Raw genomic sequence first — 16,881 nt, forward strand, 5'->3', positions numbered from 1 at the left:
TTACACCATACACAAAAATAATTCAAGGTAGATGGATAAAAGACATAAATATAAGCTGTGAAGCCATAAAAGTCTTAAGAAAAACATAGGCAGGAAAATCTCAGACATTCCACACAATATTTTCACCAATATGTCCCCTAGAGGAAGGGACATAAAGGAAAGAATAAATAAATGGGACTTAATCAAATTAAAAAGCTTCTGCATGGCTAAAGAAAACATAATTAGAATGAAAAGAGAACCAACTATGTGTGAAAACATATTTGCCAATGATATCTTGGACAAAAGTTTTATCTCAAAAATATATAAAGAACTCACATGAGTCCAGTCTAGGAAGACAAAAAAAACCACAAACAAACAAAAACCAACAATAAAAACTGGGCAAAAGACTTCAACACACACTTCTCCAAGGAGGACATACAGAAGGCCCAGAGACATATAAAAAGATGCTCAGCTTCACTAGCCATCAGAGAGATGTAAATTAAAACCACAATGAGTTACTTCACACTAGTCAGAATGGACATCATAAACAAATCAACAAACAAGTATTGGAGAGGATGTGGAGAAAAGGGAGCCCTAGTGCACTGTTGGTGGGATTGTAGACTGGTGCAGCCACTATGGAAAACAGTATGAAATTTCCTCAGAAAACTAAAAATAGAACTGCCCTTTGAACCAGCAATCCCACTGCTGGGATTATATCCACTACAAACACCAATCCAAAATAACCTATGCACTCCAATGTTAATAGCAGCACAGTTTACAATAGCCAAGTGCTGGAAGCAACCTAAGTGCCTAGCATTAAATGAATAGATCAAAAAACTATGGTACATTTACATGATGGAATACTATGCAGCAGAAGGAAATAAGGAGCTCCCACCCTTTGTGACAGCATGGATGGAACTGGAGAGCATTATGCTAAGTGAAATAAGCCAGACAGTGAGGGACAAATACCATATGATCTCACCTTTAAGTAGAACCTAATCAACAAAACAAACAAGCAAGTAAAATATAACCAGAGACATTGAAATTAAGAACAATCTGACAGTAACCAGAGGGGAGGTGGGAGGGGATAATGAAAGGGAAGAGGGGAAGGGTTTTCAGGAACAACTATAAAGGACACATGGGCAAAACCAAGGGGGTGGAGGTAGAAGCAGGGGAGGGAGGTGGAGGAAGTTGGTTGGAGTGTCAACCCATACATGGAAAGGCTTTAGGATCAATCTCCAGTCAGGATAAGTACTGGAGGTGATATATCGATGTTTCTCTCTCTGTCCCCCTTTATCTATTGCTAAAAGCAAGAAACATATCCTTAGATGATGGGAACCTCTCTGCTTGGTTTTAGGAGTTGTAACTGCCTCTCATGGATAAGGTTGAGTGAGCCACCTTCAGACAGTGAGCTACTAAGGAGACAAAGCTCATCTCCCTGGCAGGAGTGCTGCTTCTGCTTCATCCATCTCTGGCCCCCAATACTTGGTTGGTTAGTCAGTGATGGGTACGGCCCCTTAGAGGGAGGGGCAACCTAAGCCAGACATGATCACTTGGGAGGCCCTCAAGGAAAGACTTGGGGGGCTGCATCAAAGAGGGAGTGATGGACCCTTGCCCCCTGGCTATTCTGATAGCCTGAGTCCCCATTTCCATCTGGGAGAAGCACTTCCTGGCTCTAATCCACTTAAGTCTAAAAACCTATGATGGGGAGGGTAGTGCAGTCCTCTGCAGGCTAGAGTGAGTTCCAGGGTGATCTGGTATAAGAAAGAATTCCTAAAGTCCTATGGAGCCTGCTTTGCTAAGAGTGCTTTCATTCATATGATAAGGGTCCGAGCTGGAAATAAGTATGTCTCCCAAAGTTTCTGCAACTGACAGACACTGACTCAGATTAAGCCCTCAGATTTCTTTGAAATGTTATCTACTGTTTGATCCTTGCTGCCTGACATTGATTGATGAGCTTTACCTGTATTCCTGTGTATTATGAACCTAAGAAAGCCATTGAGGAAGGGGTTCTTGGTCCCTCTCCTTTGAGAGATTGACCACCTCTCCTCCACAAGCAGATCATGTCTTGGTAGTGTTATTTTCATCCATGGCAGACTGGGGGACTTGCACACAAAGTTTCCCCCACACTTAGGTCAGGATTTATAAAACAAAGTATAGAAGACATTCTTCAGAGGCACACATAAATGTAACCACATTGATCACATAGTGTTCATGAGGCAACTTCCAGCAAACTTCAGAGTTAAAACCAATACAAACCACTAGTAATTAAATTAGATATAAAAAATGAAAAGTTACATAGAGAAGGCACTTTACCAGTATATACAGAGAATCCTACATATTTGGTATTTAAGAATTATATTTGATGCCTTTACTCTTAGTTAAGACAGAATTACTTCATTGAAAACAAGTCTCTCCAAAAATACCTATAAAAGCTGTATAAAAAAATAACAATGATGAGTGAATCTAATTCAACCACTGTGGGTGAGAGAATTGCAAGTGATTTGGTGAGTGGCTTTTCTTTATGTTTATATTTATTTTCCAAATTTTCTAAATTAGTAAGAAATACTTTTACTAATTCAATAAGAATGACCTTTTATTTAGTGACCATAAATAGTTATTACAAAGTGCTATTAAATTTTCTATTATTTACATCTTACTCAATAGGCACAATAGCACAATTATTCTTATGTGAAGGCTTTCAACTCTGTTTGGCATTATGAAGAATGTACATATCATTCTACCCACCAATTTCACTTTTAGAAATTTATTGCCCCAAACATATTCACACAACTTTCCAAAGAAGGAGGTAGAAGAATATAGTGTTTATGCAGATGTATATTCCAAACTATTTTTTGATAGAACACTAGAAACAGCTTAGTGACCACTAGGAGACAGTGAACTAAGCTATACTACATGATTTAATGGAATGCCATTCCAGTTATAATGAAGAACATGTAGGTCTGTATACCATGATACACTATGTAACTTCAGTTAAATATCTTTGGTTACAAGCAACAGAAATCAATTCTGGAGTGCTCAAGCAAAAATGAAATGAATTGGAGAATATAGACTGGTCCACAGAACGACTAGAAGGCTGGAGAGCAGAAGAGGTATTGGTAGCTCCAGACTACTCAGTATCAGTTATCACCCCATCATCTTTTCTGGATGTTGACAGTGCCTTTAAATGTTGCTTCAATCCTTTAGTCACTGGTTGAGGGAGAGAGAGCTTGGGTCACATACCTAATATTTGACCACCAGAGGACAAGGGACACGATTTACATTTCCAAAAGGAGTATGCAAAATTAGAACAAGGTGATTTCCCAAAATAAAATCAGGGAGAAAAAACATTGTCCTCTGCAAACTGATACAGAAATAAACAAAAAAGCATACATAAGTCACCATTAACCATTTCTGTTTTTAAAAATGAGAGAATGCATATTACAAGTATACATATACAACATATCCTTTAAAACCACTAAAACACTGGAAAGAAGTTAAGATATGAAATTCTCATTAGACTCTCAGTTCCATGAGGGCAAGACTCTCAGTCACTGGCTCACCCAGCAGACACACAATCATTAGCTGCAGAGTAGATAATATAATGTAATTTTAAACAGGAGGACTGAGGAGAAAGACACTTACTTTTCATATGTTAATGTTTTTATGAAGTGCCTTTAGTTCTCTTGCAATTAGAAAGAGGGGTAAAGCCCTGGCTGGTGTGGCTCAGTGAATTGAGTGCTAGCATAGAAACCAAAGGGTTGCCAGTTCAATGCCAATTTAGTCAGGGCACATACCTGGGTTAAGGGAAAGGTCCCAAGTAGGGGGTGCACCAGAGGCAACCACACATTGATGTTTCTCTCCCTCTTTTTCCCTCCCTTCTCCTCTCTCTAAAAATAAATAAATAAAATCTAAAAAAAATTCAGTACCCAGTATTTTTTAAAAAAAGAAAAAGACGTAAAGAGATTACAATTACATAAAGGGTTGGGCAAAAGTAGGTTTACAGTTATTCATCTGGAAAAATAGAATAATTATTCTAAATAATAATGCAAGAATAAATGGTGTCTCTAGTAGTCATAGTTGTAGACCTACTTTTGCCCTACCCTATATATATATTTTTTTTAATTTGAAAAATTCCTTACTCTAGGAAGTTTGGAAATAGTTATAAATAATCTGCCTTCTCCCTCCCCTAAGCTGTCTGATTTTGTACATGTCCAGGAAGAGTCAAATAGAAAAGGTGTCATTGTCCAAAGAATGAAAAAGCATCTTCAGCATGGAGGGTCCCACTGCCCTGCACGCGATGCAGCTCAGCTACTCCAGGGCCTCAGGGATACTAGCTATAGAAAGATACATTTTCAAGGGGTATTTGGCCACCATATTCAGGCTCTAGCTGTGTTTAGTAGTCTGCCCTGATATAAATAACCTGCCTATAAACATTGCTGAGTGTCTGAATAATTTGATATTAATAGGGAGATCCTAGAAAGAAAAAACTACAATGGCTTGATGACAGCAGCTGGCAACGGAAGAGAATTTTGTGGGCTGAGATGATTGTAAAAGCAAACAATGGTGATATTGTCCTTCTGGTGTTATTGTGTAATGCTGTAATTTATGGATGAAGTGGAATTTCAAACAAAATAAACAGACTTGAATTTGTTAACTAATACAGTAAGCACAGAACATTCTGTTAGAAGAAAAGTGAAATGGGAATGTTTTATATACGCTTGGTATTTGCTAAACAGAAATGTTTCCATTGTTTTTGCTAGCTCTTTGAAAATGTCCTTTTTCATTTAATCTTGAAAACAGATAAAAATGTGGGTGAAATGCAATATTGTTAATATATATTACTACATATTTATGTTATAGTTCTAGAAGTTTAAAAGAAAGACAGTATATTTCACCAGCCAGGAAAACTCTCTGTGAAAATGTCAAATAATTTATTCTTTTCTGTGACAATGTAGTGCCTCTCTAATCACAGGTAATAAGATGATGTGAGGGCAATGACAATAACTGTTCCTCTACTGCAAGTAGCTTGTGATGTTAGGGAGCAACAGTTTGCTTTCAGTTACACTTGTAAAAGAGGAACTACTTCTCTCTAAACTATAAAAAGCAGCTCTGCATGTCAGTAAGTATTGTTAGTGATAAGTTATGACTATTTCTGAAATTCTTGAATTAACTTTACCATACTGAATAAAGGAGAAGTTATAAATATCATATCTCAATGCTGGGAATAGTATCTATATGTAGTAGGTAATCAGTAGAACTTTGTTGAATAAGTAAATATTTGATTCTTCCATGGGCAAGGTATTGTTCTAAGTTGAGAATACATCTGTCGAAGACAAAACTGAGTATGACAGAAAATATATTTATAAACTTGTAAGGTGGTTACTAATCAGCTGTCACTTTAATTTCAGTAGGAATTCAAAGGTGTTAGAAAGAAGAGTAACTTTTGAAGAGTGAAGAAAGGAAGGCCTAAGACAGCCTTTGATTGGCAAGAGTGCTATTAAGGTGGGATTTTTAGAAGCCAAGACAACTTTCTATGGGTACATTTAACAGTCCTTGATTGGATGCCAAGAGCCAAGCAAGCAATTTGGGGACACTGTTCAAAAGGGAAGAGGGTTTTCTGTGGCCAATGACTTACTAGAACATGTGGTATTCGACAGGGTGCATTTTTCATGGTCAAACTGTCATGATGGTCCTTAGGAGAAGCTGCCTGCCACCTGGGTCCTGTTTTCCTCTCTCTCGAAAAAAAAAAAAGATAAGTAAAAAACAAATTTCTATCTGTAATTTAGGCACAAAAATAAAATCTCCTACAAAAATCTAAAATTAAATAAATAAAATATCTTATATTTAAAATAAAAATACCACTGTCACCCCAAAATTCTCAATGCAATAAAAATAAAAGAATAATATAATTTTATAACTTCAATGGTTCATGACAATTCATCTGATTTAAGTAAACTTGCATATTTATATTCAAGCCTTATTTAATCATATAGTGGTCTCAGGAGAACAAAGATAAACAAATTCCATATTTTAATGAAATTTGGGTGACACCAGTAAAACATTTTTCTGAAGATTCAAGAGCATGCTTTCTGAAGCTGTTATCATGTTTAGTGTGCAAAACAGCCATCTTAAAAAAAAAAAGCTCCTAAATGATGTTTAAAAATGATCTGTGAGGATTCACAACCTTTCTAATGGCTTTGTCTTTATTGATTAATTTATAAAACTGCCATCAGGGGATAGTATTAGTGACCATTAGAAATTTTAGAACTAAATAGGTCTTTGGCTTTATGCCTAGGAAAAAATGTCAGCCCTGTGCATAAAAGCAGGCAAAAGATAAAAATGATTCCATTATATCCATAATACAATCTTCTTATGGCTTTAGTACAAGTTTCTTCTCTGCTAACAGAAGTCCCTGCAGAAGGTTTAAACAATCTCAACAATTTCATTATGTGAGCATAGCTAAATCCAATAACATAAAAGGGCCTAGAGAGTTTCCCATATGCTCAATTCCATACCCTTTTCTTCCAGGGAAAGTCAAAGAACTTGGCTCCCTGGAAACTGAATCTATTCCGATTGCCCGGGAGCACAAATCTTGCTTTGTTGACATCAATGCTCACTCTCCTGAGGACACACAAAGAAGACAAGAAGCCATTAGAGCTTCTCGTGACCCTGCTCTGAGCCAAATCCAGCTTCACTTAAATGAATGAAAATACTTGTTACATGGCCCAAGAAGCTACTTTGTCCATTTGAAAATTAATTAGACCATAGCTTGATGAACAACTGTAAGACACTTTCACAGTGTTCTTAGATGGATGACCCTGGCTGAGTTCCCAATTTTAACAAGTTTACCCTTAAGCAAAAACATGGCCTTTTGGCTAAGCTACTGCCTCTAATTATAATGCTTTCCTGAGTGGTAGCCAACCACTGGGTATAACCCCACCAGAAAAGAAAGTTAGGAAGAGAGTGTGCTTTTAAGACTTTTACATCAATTGTAATAGATGTTCTTGCAGGAAATTTTTTGGTTCAAGGAGCCAGTTTAGTTACACATTTCACAGCTGGACTTGGAGAAAATGTAAACATCTTGTGTATGTCACAATCCACTCTAGATTAAGACTCCGTGAGGGTACAGATTCTGTTTTTCCTTGTAGTACTTTATACTGGGACCACAATGTTGGTAGATAAAACATAAACCTACATGTAAATCTGGTTTTCAGTTTCAGGCTAATGGTGCTCTGTGCTGACTACAGATAAGAATCTCTGGGTGTCAGATTCTGGGCCGCTCTATACATAAAGATTCTAATAGCCACTTTAAAAACTAACTGGTACATTGCTACATGTAGGAAAGGCCCTTAATAAATATGTTGGGCCCTGGCTGGTGTAGGTCAGTGGATTGAGCATGAGTCTGTGAAGCAAAGGGTGGCTGGTTCCATTCCCAGGCAGGGCACATGCCTGGGTTGCAGGCCAGGTAACCAGGAGAGGGGACACATGAGAGGCAACCACACATTGATGTTTCTCTCCCACTCTTTCTCTTTCCCTTCCCCTCTCTCAATAAATAAATAAATAAATAAATAAATAAATAAATAAATAAATAAATAAAAATATCTTGGGTATGATGATATAGCTGTGATATACTATGTGTAATATGGAGTCAAAGGCAGAGATAATAGGAATTGGACATATTGTGTGGAAAATAAAATTCCAGAGACTCCAAAAGTAGAGACATTTCAGAAAGCTTGCACAACACACATCTTTATGGATAAATACTCTCACACATTGACTCTTGTCTTCATGGTAACCAATTGGGGCAAGGATAGACACCTGACTCTGATGGAGCCTATTCACTGGCTGATGCTGACCAATGACATCCTTTCTCTCTCTCCATTGTGTTCTCTCTATCTTTTCTGCCCACATTCTCTTGTCCTGGGCAGACAATTGAGGATCTTTGGGCATCAATATGACTAAATAGAGATGCCAGTGTGCCTGTTTTAGGAAGAAAGTCATTTAGGTGTTGAGAGAACAGATACAAGAGTTCATGTCAGCTGTACTTTATTAATATGTAAGAAGATTACAAAAGCTTAAGGTAAAAATAATGGTGAAGACCACCATGAACTCTTAGTATTTCTTTCTTATTGCCCACACCCCAAGGAATTCATATGGTTAAAGTACAGAGATATCAGCACACAAAAGTACTTTTTGGGTTTTCCTAATGTAGATAATTATTTTTAGCTCTTCCTGCACAGATTTTTCTTGTCCTTGTATGAACTTGAGTTCCCAATCATCATCATTCCAAAAATTCCCTCAAAAGAAAGTTATGTAGGTCTGGGCTCTGCAAAGAGGGGCAGATGAGACAAACTTGTGTTGATCTGTATAAAGCTGGCTTGATAGGTCGTCCTTGGAATTGAGTTAGAGAAGTCACATTGTTTCTTCCTGTGAAGTCATTTGACTTCTCTAGCATGAAATATTCCCCATGTTACATGGGAACTTGGCCAGGTTTAGATTATCTGGGACCCACAGGAGGTCATCCCTGCTGTCAAGGAGAATAACTTAATATCCCTTTTTCCTTCAGGCAGCCTAGCTATTCTGGATTCTCTGAATGCCACTCTATCATTCCAATGAATTCCCCTTTAATTAGGCTCACCTATGTCACATTATGTCCCCATGTTTTTGTCAGCAGTTTGAGTGTTTCACCCTTTCTCTAAAAAACTAAAACTTACACAGAACATCTAACAAAGTATTCAAAAGTATAGATGGTGTCTTTATTTTCTCTTCCATTTAGAGAACTGATAGTAAGGATCATTTTTCACAAGGCATATTGACCAACAATGGTCTGTGAGGAGGGAACACAGAGTCCCTATCTGGCTAAGATGTCCTAGAACAAGCATGAAATATTGATGGAAAACTTTATCTGACAAGTGTGCAAATAAGACTCATACAAGAAAATTAAAGTGCAGGATATAAAAGCACAACTTAATAATAATAGCAATTTGTTAGTGAGTGAATGAATGATTAAGGCTCATGTTCAGAAGATTTTTGGGGAATTGAAGGTGAAAGGGGTCATAACAGAGAAAGAGTTATTCCCTCTGTATATTCTTCAAAACTGATGCATCCACAACTTTAAAGAAATAACATCACATTCCTCATTATTCCCTCCCTTATTTATTTATGATGTAAATTATGTTATCTTTCTCTCTTCAGCTTGTTTATATTCCATACTCTTGTTATTTCTCTTCTCTGTACCCTCTCAAAATCATTTTTCTTTCAATCAGTCATCTCATATTTATTTTGTCCTTCTTATAATAGTTTTAATCTCTATACACATTTATTAATATTGATTCATTTGCTATTGATAGTGTGTTGTGAGTGGGGATTATTTTTGTGGGTGCGGGTTTGTTTTCTAAACTGTTCGGTTTTGTTCTAGAACCTGTACAATGGCATACAAGATGGGAGGGGGAACAGCATGACTCTCAGTCAGCCAGCCAGAGTAAAGGACCCACCAAAGAGTGACCTAATACCAACCAAAACCCAATTACAACCAGAGAGCCCACATAAATGACATAATGGGCATCCCAAGAGCATCAAGCTCAGGAGATGATGGAGACTATACCACTGAATCTCACAGATCTTTTACCACAGAAGGTCACACATGAAGACAGGTAGTCAAAGAAGATTAATCTAATATGCAGAAACAAACAAGAAGAGTCACCTAAAATGGGGAGACAAAGAAACAGCCCCCAGTCAAAAGGAAAGGAGAAATTCCCAGAAAGAGTGCCAAATGAAAGAGAGGCAAGCCATCAGGCACCGAGTTCAAAATAATGGTTATAAGGATGTCCAAGAGTTCAGTGAGAACTTAGAAGAACTCCAGGAAAGCTATAAGAAACTTACTGTGAAATATACTGCATGAAAGAGGACATAAAAGCCATCAATAAGAGCCAGGTGGAAATGAAGAATACAATATCTAAAATGAACAACACAGTAGAAAGTATTAAAAGTAGGCAAGATGAAGCAGAGGATAAAATCAGCAGGCTAGAGGACAATGTAAAAAAAAATTCCCAGACAGAGCAATAAAATGAAAAAAGACTCAAAAAAAGTAAAGAGGGTTAAGGGAGCTGCAGGACAACATGAAAGGTAATAATATCTATATCATAAGGATACCAGAAGGAGAAGAAAAGTAGCAAGGGTTAGAAAACTTGCTTGAAAAAGTTAACTTGATGAGAGAAAAGGCCATGCAAGTCCAGGAAGCACAGAGGGTCCCAATCAAAATGAACACAAATATACCCACTCCAAGACACAGCATAGTTAAAATGGCAAAATTTAAAGACAAAGAGAGAATTTTAAAAGCAGCTAGGGAGATTCAGCTAGTAACACACAAGGAAGCTGTGATAGGCTATCAGCTGATTTCTCAACAGAAACACTACAAGCCAGGAGAGAATGACAAAAAATTTTCCAAGTAATGAAAAGCACAATCCTACCACCAAGACCACTTTACCCAGCAAGACTCTCAATTAAAACAGAATGTGAAATAAGGAGTTTACCAGGAAAAAAAGGCAAAAAGAATACTTTTTCACCAAACAAGCATTGTAAGGGATGCTAAAGAAAATGCTTTAGCTTCATCTTCACGAAGATGAAGAAGAGAGAAGTGAGAGAGAGAGAGAACACAGATTAAAAAGGAAAAAAATGGCAATAAGTACCTATCAGTAATAACCTTAAATGTAAATGGATTAAGTGCTCCAATCAAAAGACATAGGGTAGCTGAATGCATAAGAAAACATGACCCACATATATGCTGCCTACAAGAGACCCTCCTCAGAACAAAAGATCTACACAGACTGAAAGTGAAGGGACTAAATAATATATTCCAAGAAAATAAATATGGAAAAAAAGCTTTGTAGCAATACTTATATCAGGCAAAATATATTTCAAAACAAAGTTCATAAAAGAGACAGAGAGGGAAACTCAATTATACTAAAGGAAATGATCCACCAAGAAGATATAACTCTTGTAAATATATATGCATCCAACATAAGAGCCCCCAAATACATAAGAAAAATCTTGGAGGACTTCAAGAAAGATATAGACAACACACTCATCATATGGGGTTTTAACACCCCATTGTCAACAATGTATAAATCTTCCAAGCACAGAATCAACAAGAATACTGTAGCACTGAACAACACTCTAGATCAAATGGACTTTATGATATATACAGAAAATTTCAACCCACAGAAGCAATATACATTCTTTTCAAATGCACATAGAATATTTTCAAAGATAGACCACATGACAGGATGCAAAACAAGCCTCAACAAATTCAAGAAAATTGAAATCATAGCAAGCACCTTCTTGGATCACAATGGCTTGAAACTACAAACTGACCTCAAGGAAAAAACTAAAAAACATTCGAGTTCATGGAGACTCAATAATATGCTATTAAATAATAATTGGGTCAACAAGGAGATCCAGGAAGAAGTTAGAAAGTTCCTGGAAACAAATAAAAATGAATACACAATAGCCTAATACTGCTAGGACTCAGTGGAGACAGCCCTGGGAGGGAAGTTCATAACAATACAAGCCTACCTAAAAGAGATAGAAAAATCTCAAATGACCTAACCCTACATCTACAAGAACTAGAGGGACAACAAACAAAGCCCAGAGTGAATAGAAGGAAGGAAATAATGAAGATCAAAGCAGAATTAAATGATATTTAAACTAAAAGAACAATTCAAAGGATCAATAAATCCAGAAACTGATTCTATGAAAAGATAAGCAAAATATACAAGCCTTTAATCAGACACACAAAGCAAAAAGAGTAGGATCCAAATAAATCAGAAATGAGAGAGGATAAATTACAACTGATACTTTAGAAATATAAAGTATTATAAGGAATACTTACAAAAACTATTATGTGAAGAAATTTGACAACCTGGGCCATATGTACAAATTTCTAGAAACATATAATCTTCCAAACTGAGTCAAGAAGAAGCAGAAAGCCTCAATAGACTGATAATAGCAAGTGAAATTGGAGTAATAATTTAAAAAACTCCCAACACACAAAGCCCTGAACTAGATGGCTTCATGGAGAAATTTTACCAAACATTTAGGGAAGAGCTAACTCCTATCCTTCTCAAAATATTCCAAAGAATTCAAGTAGATGAAAAGACTCCCAAACTCTTTTTATGAGGCCAACATTATCATAATTCCAAAACCAGGTAAAGATACGACAAAGAAAAAAAAAACTACAGGTCAATATCACTGATGAACATAGGTGCTAAAATACTCAACAAAATATTGGCTATCTGGATTCAGAAATACCTTAAAAAGATCATACACCAGATAAAGTGGGATTCATCATAAGCCTGCAAGGATGATATAATACTCATAAATCAATAAACATAAAATACCACATAAACACAGTGAAAGACAAAAATCACATGATCATATCAATAGATGTTGAAAAAGCATTTGATAAAGTATAGCACCTATTAATGATAAAAATACTCAGCATACTAGAAATAGAGGAAGCATACCTCAATATAGTAAAGGCCATATAAAAGAAACCTACAGCCATCATCAAGCTCAAAGGGCAAAAACTAAAATCTTTCCCACTAAGATCAGGAACAAGACAAGGGTGTCCACTTTCACCACTTTTATTCAACATAGTAATAGAAGTTTTAGCCACAGCGATCAGGGTGAATTTGGTAAAGAAGCAGGATACAAAGTCAATATTCAGAAATCAATGGCATTTTTGTACACCAACAATGAAATATCAGAAACAGAAACTAAGAAAAGAATCTCATTTACTATAGCAATGAGAGAAGTATTTAGGAATAAACTTAACTAAGGAGGTAAAAGACCTTTACTTGGAAAACTACAGAACACTTAAGACAGAAATTAAGGAAGATACAAATAAATGGAAGCATATACTGTGTTCACGTACTGGAAGAATTAACATCATTTAAATGTCCATACTACCCAAAGCAATTTATAGATTCAATGCAATCCCTATTAAAATACCAATAACATTTCACAGATTTAGAACAAATATTTTAAAAATTTATATGGCACCAAATTTGACCCAAATAACCTCAGCAATCTTGGGAAAGACGAATAATGTAGGAGGGATCATAGTACCTGATATTAAACTATATTACAAGGTCACTGTAATCAGAACAGTTTGATACTAGTATAAGAACAGACTCATAGGTCAATAGAACAAAATAGAAAGCCCAGAAATAAACCCAGGTCTCTATGGTCAATTAATATTTGACAAAGGGGACAGGAGATTAAATGGAGTAAAAATAACCTCTTCAATAAATGGTGTTGGGAGATCTGGACAACTACATGCCAAAAAAAAAAAAAACTAGACCACCGCCTTACACCAGAATGCACTCCAGTTTGACAAAAGACTTAAATATAAGCCATGATACCATAAAATTCCTAGAGGAAAACCCTGACAGTAAAATTTCAGATATTCCACACAGTAATATTTTCACCAATATTTTTTTCTGGGGCAAGAGAAAAAAAGGATAGAATAAACAAATGAGACTACATCAAACTAAAAATCTTCTGTACAGCTAAAGAAAATATCAGCAAAATGAAAAGGGCGCAACCATGTGGGAAAACATATTTCCCAATGATATTTTGGACAAGGGTTTGATCTCCAAAATATATAAAGAACTCATATGACTCCACATCGGGAAGACAAACAATCCAATCAAAAAATGGGCAAAGGACCTGAACAGACACTGCTCTAAGAAGGACATACAGAGGGCCCAGAGACATATGTAAAGGATGCTCAATATCCCTAGCCATCAGAGACATGCAAATTAAAACCACAATGAGATACCACCTCACACCAGTCAGAATGGCCATTATAAACAAATAAATCAACAAACAAGTGTTGGAGAGGTTGTGGAGAAAAGTACACTGTTGGTGGGAATGCAGACTGCTGCAGCCACTGTAAAAAATAGTAAGGAATTACCTCAGAAACCTACACATGGAACTGCCTTTTGACTCAGTGATTCCACTGCTGGGATTATACTCTAAGAATCCTGAAACACCAATTCTAAAGAACATATGAACCCCAATGTTCATAGCAGCACAATTTACAATAGCCAAGGGCTGGAAACAACCTAAGTGCCCATCAGTAAATGAGTGGGTCAGAAAACTGTGGTACATTTACACGATGAAATACTATGCAGCAGAAAAAGAAAGAAGAAACCCCTACATTTCATGAGAGCATGAATGGAACTGGGGAGTATTATGCTTAGTGAAATAAGCCGGGTGGAGAAAGACAAGCACCATATAATGTCACCTATAAGAGGAACCTAATAAAACAAACAAACATGCAGAATAGAACCACAGGTGTGGAAACAAGGAACAGACAGACAGTGACCAGAGGAAAGGTGGGAAAAGAGAAACAGGAGAAAGGGGAAGGGGAAGGGAGTAGTCAAGGAACATGTATAAATGACCCATGGACATGGACAACAGGGTGGTGATTGACTTTGAGGGGATGGGGCTGAGGAAAGCAACAGGGGGAAAATTGGGACAACTGTAAAATAACAACAATAAAATAGAAAAAGAAAAAAGAAAGAATACTAATACGAAAGTTAAGATTTTGATGAAAAGGCAATTTTGGAAGCAGAGTGAAATACACGATTCAAACTTCAGAGGTCACAAATTCAGTTAGGTAGAAAGGTGGTAGAGGGCAGTTTGAAGACTGTATGCACTTATTTATCCACCAGTGGTGCAAATCCAGCCTCCCCCCACAAGTCTTGCATGCTCCCCATTCCAGCCTCTATTGTCCTGAGTTTAGAATCTAGCTGCAGCCCTACGCACATCTAACTAGTTTGGGAATGAATGGAACCTAAACCTTCTGACCCTTATCTCAGTTTTTTAGCACCCAATGTGACCCTAAATTCACCCAAGAGAATTCCATAAATGGACTAGGGTCCAAATGAAAGAAATATATTGAACTTAGGCAGGAAAGTGAGAGTGTCCTTCAAAAGCCAATCAGCACTGCCTTTGGCACAACAAAGAAGTTAAAACATAATTAAGATCTGAAGGCTGATTGCAGGAATGTATGATTATTTTTATTATTTTTTTCTTTTTCTCAATCTTTGCGATAGGACGTGATCAACCTCTGCCATGCTCTGTTGCTTAGTAGCAGACAGTCAGAGTTTTAATTATATACTAAAATAAGCTAAAGAATAGAAAACTGCTTTATGTCTAACACGTATGTATCAAGAAAGGCATGTGACAGCATCTAAATTGCTTTAGTGCCTGATAAAGAGTGTCTCCAGTAGGGTTGTCATCAAAAAGCATGAATAGAGTAGGAAAGTATTATTAATAAAACTGCTACTCTATTTATATGTCCTCTATTGTTTGTTATTCCTTGTTAGAAGCTGGAAATGAATTTTTATCTACCACTAATTTCATCAGGCTTTTTTTTGTCAGAGAAGAAAATAAAAGGAAAACTTTTGTCAATTCTACTGCCAACCCTAGTCCTCCAAATAGAATTCTTTTCACTCCTCCAGATCTGCAATTCCAAAAATATTATATCTCATAATGAAAAATTAAAGAATTATTTCATTCATTTTTTCAATATCCAATAGAACTATGTTCTGGCAGTATACCCCAGAGGCATTCTCTGCCCTCACAGAGATGGGAGGGAAAGATAATAAATAGGTAAAACATTGAAAAGATAGTTACAAACCATAAGTGTTATAAAAGAAATAGAGTGTATTGGGCTGCTGTGATGATCACTTCACTGGGGCAGTCTCTGCATATCACAGGGTGATAGACCTGCTGCCTATGATTGGCCTCAGTGTTGATACCTCCAGAAAGAAACAGGACCTTGATAAGCTCTATGAAGTCCAAAGCTCAGCATATTATGAACCAGTTTGGCCCCTCAGCCCTAATCAACCTCTCCAATTTTTCACACAAAAAACCAGAACCAACCCACACACCTCCACCAGGCTCCATGACCAATAGCACTACGGTGGTTAAGATACCAGGCACTCCTATGTCAGGAGAGCATCTCAGTCCCCCAAAAAATCAGGTATTGACCAAGAAGGAATTACAAGACCTAGTAAGAGAAGGGGATCCTAATGAGCAACTGACTGAAGATATTGAGGAGATGCTGCTGAAGGTTGCTGATGATTTTATTGACAGTGTGGTGACAGCAGCCTACCAGGTTGCTCAGCATTACAAGTCCAGCGCTCTGGAAGAAAAGGATGTATAGCTGTGCCTAGAGTGCTAGTGAAACAGCTGGATCCCAGGATTTGGCTCTGAAGAAATTCAGCCCTACAAAAAAGCTTGTACCACAGAAACTCACAAACAGAGAACGGCATTGATCTGGAAAACAACCAAGAAATATCACATGGAAAGGTCAGGGAATGGACAAAAATGTATTTGGAGATACTTGAGCTGAGACCTGAGCCATCTCAACCCCAGATTCTTTTTTAATGCTCTACAGAGAAATATATATTTTTATTAACAGTACAGAAACATCTATAATGACTAAGAGGATCTGTCAAAAGAATAAAGCCTCCTATCCCTACTTTGGCCTCTTTTTTCTGCTGTCTCAAAGAGGAGCAATGTATCTTCAACTAAAGATTTTATTTGTGGTTTATTATGTAAGTGATTAAATGTGGGACAAAGCAGTATGGTCTTGTTTGGTGAGACAGTACTAGCAGGGTTTGTAGGCATTTTTGTTTCCTTCTCTTTTCCATTTTCCCCTGTACTTTGTAATGTCAGTGTTTATATGAATACGACTTTCATTTGCTTTTTCAGAATAAACAGGTTATTAATAAAAATAGAGTATATTATTTAGGATTAGGTTTATCTCTAAGTAACAGAAGATTCAACATCATTTGGCTTTTTTAAAAATTGTCACCTGAG

At 36.8% G+C, this 16,881-nt stretch overlaps 1 pseudogene; it reads left to right on the forward strand.

The window, feature by feature from the left end:
• The first annotated feature begins 15,792 nt into the window (after positions 1 to 15,792).
• Positions 15,793 to 16,411, forward strand: LOC119045195 (transcription initiation factor TFIID subunit 12-like; annotated as a pseudogene).
• The last annotated feature ends 470 nt before the right edge of the window (positions 16,412 to 16,881 follow it).

The sequence above is a fragment of the Artibeus jamaicensis genome, unplaced genomic scaffold (assembly GCF_021234435.1).
Source record: "Artibeus jamaicensis isolate MK-2021 breed Jamaican fruit bat unplaced genomic scaffold, CSHL_Jam_final contig_1157, whole genome shotgun sequence".
NCBI lineage: Eukaryota > Metazoa > Chordata > Mammalia > Chiroptera > Phyllostomidae > Artibeus > Artibeus jamaicensis.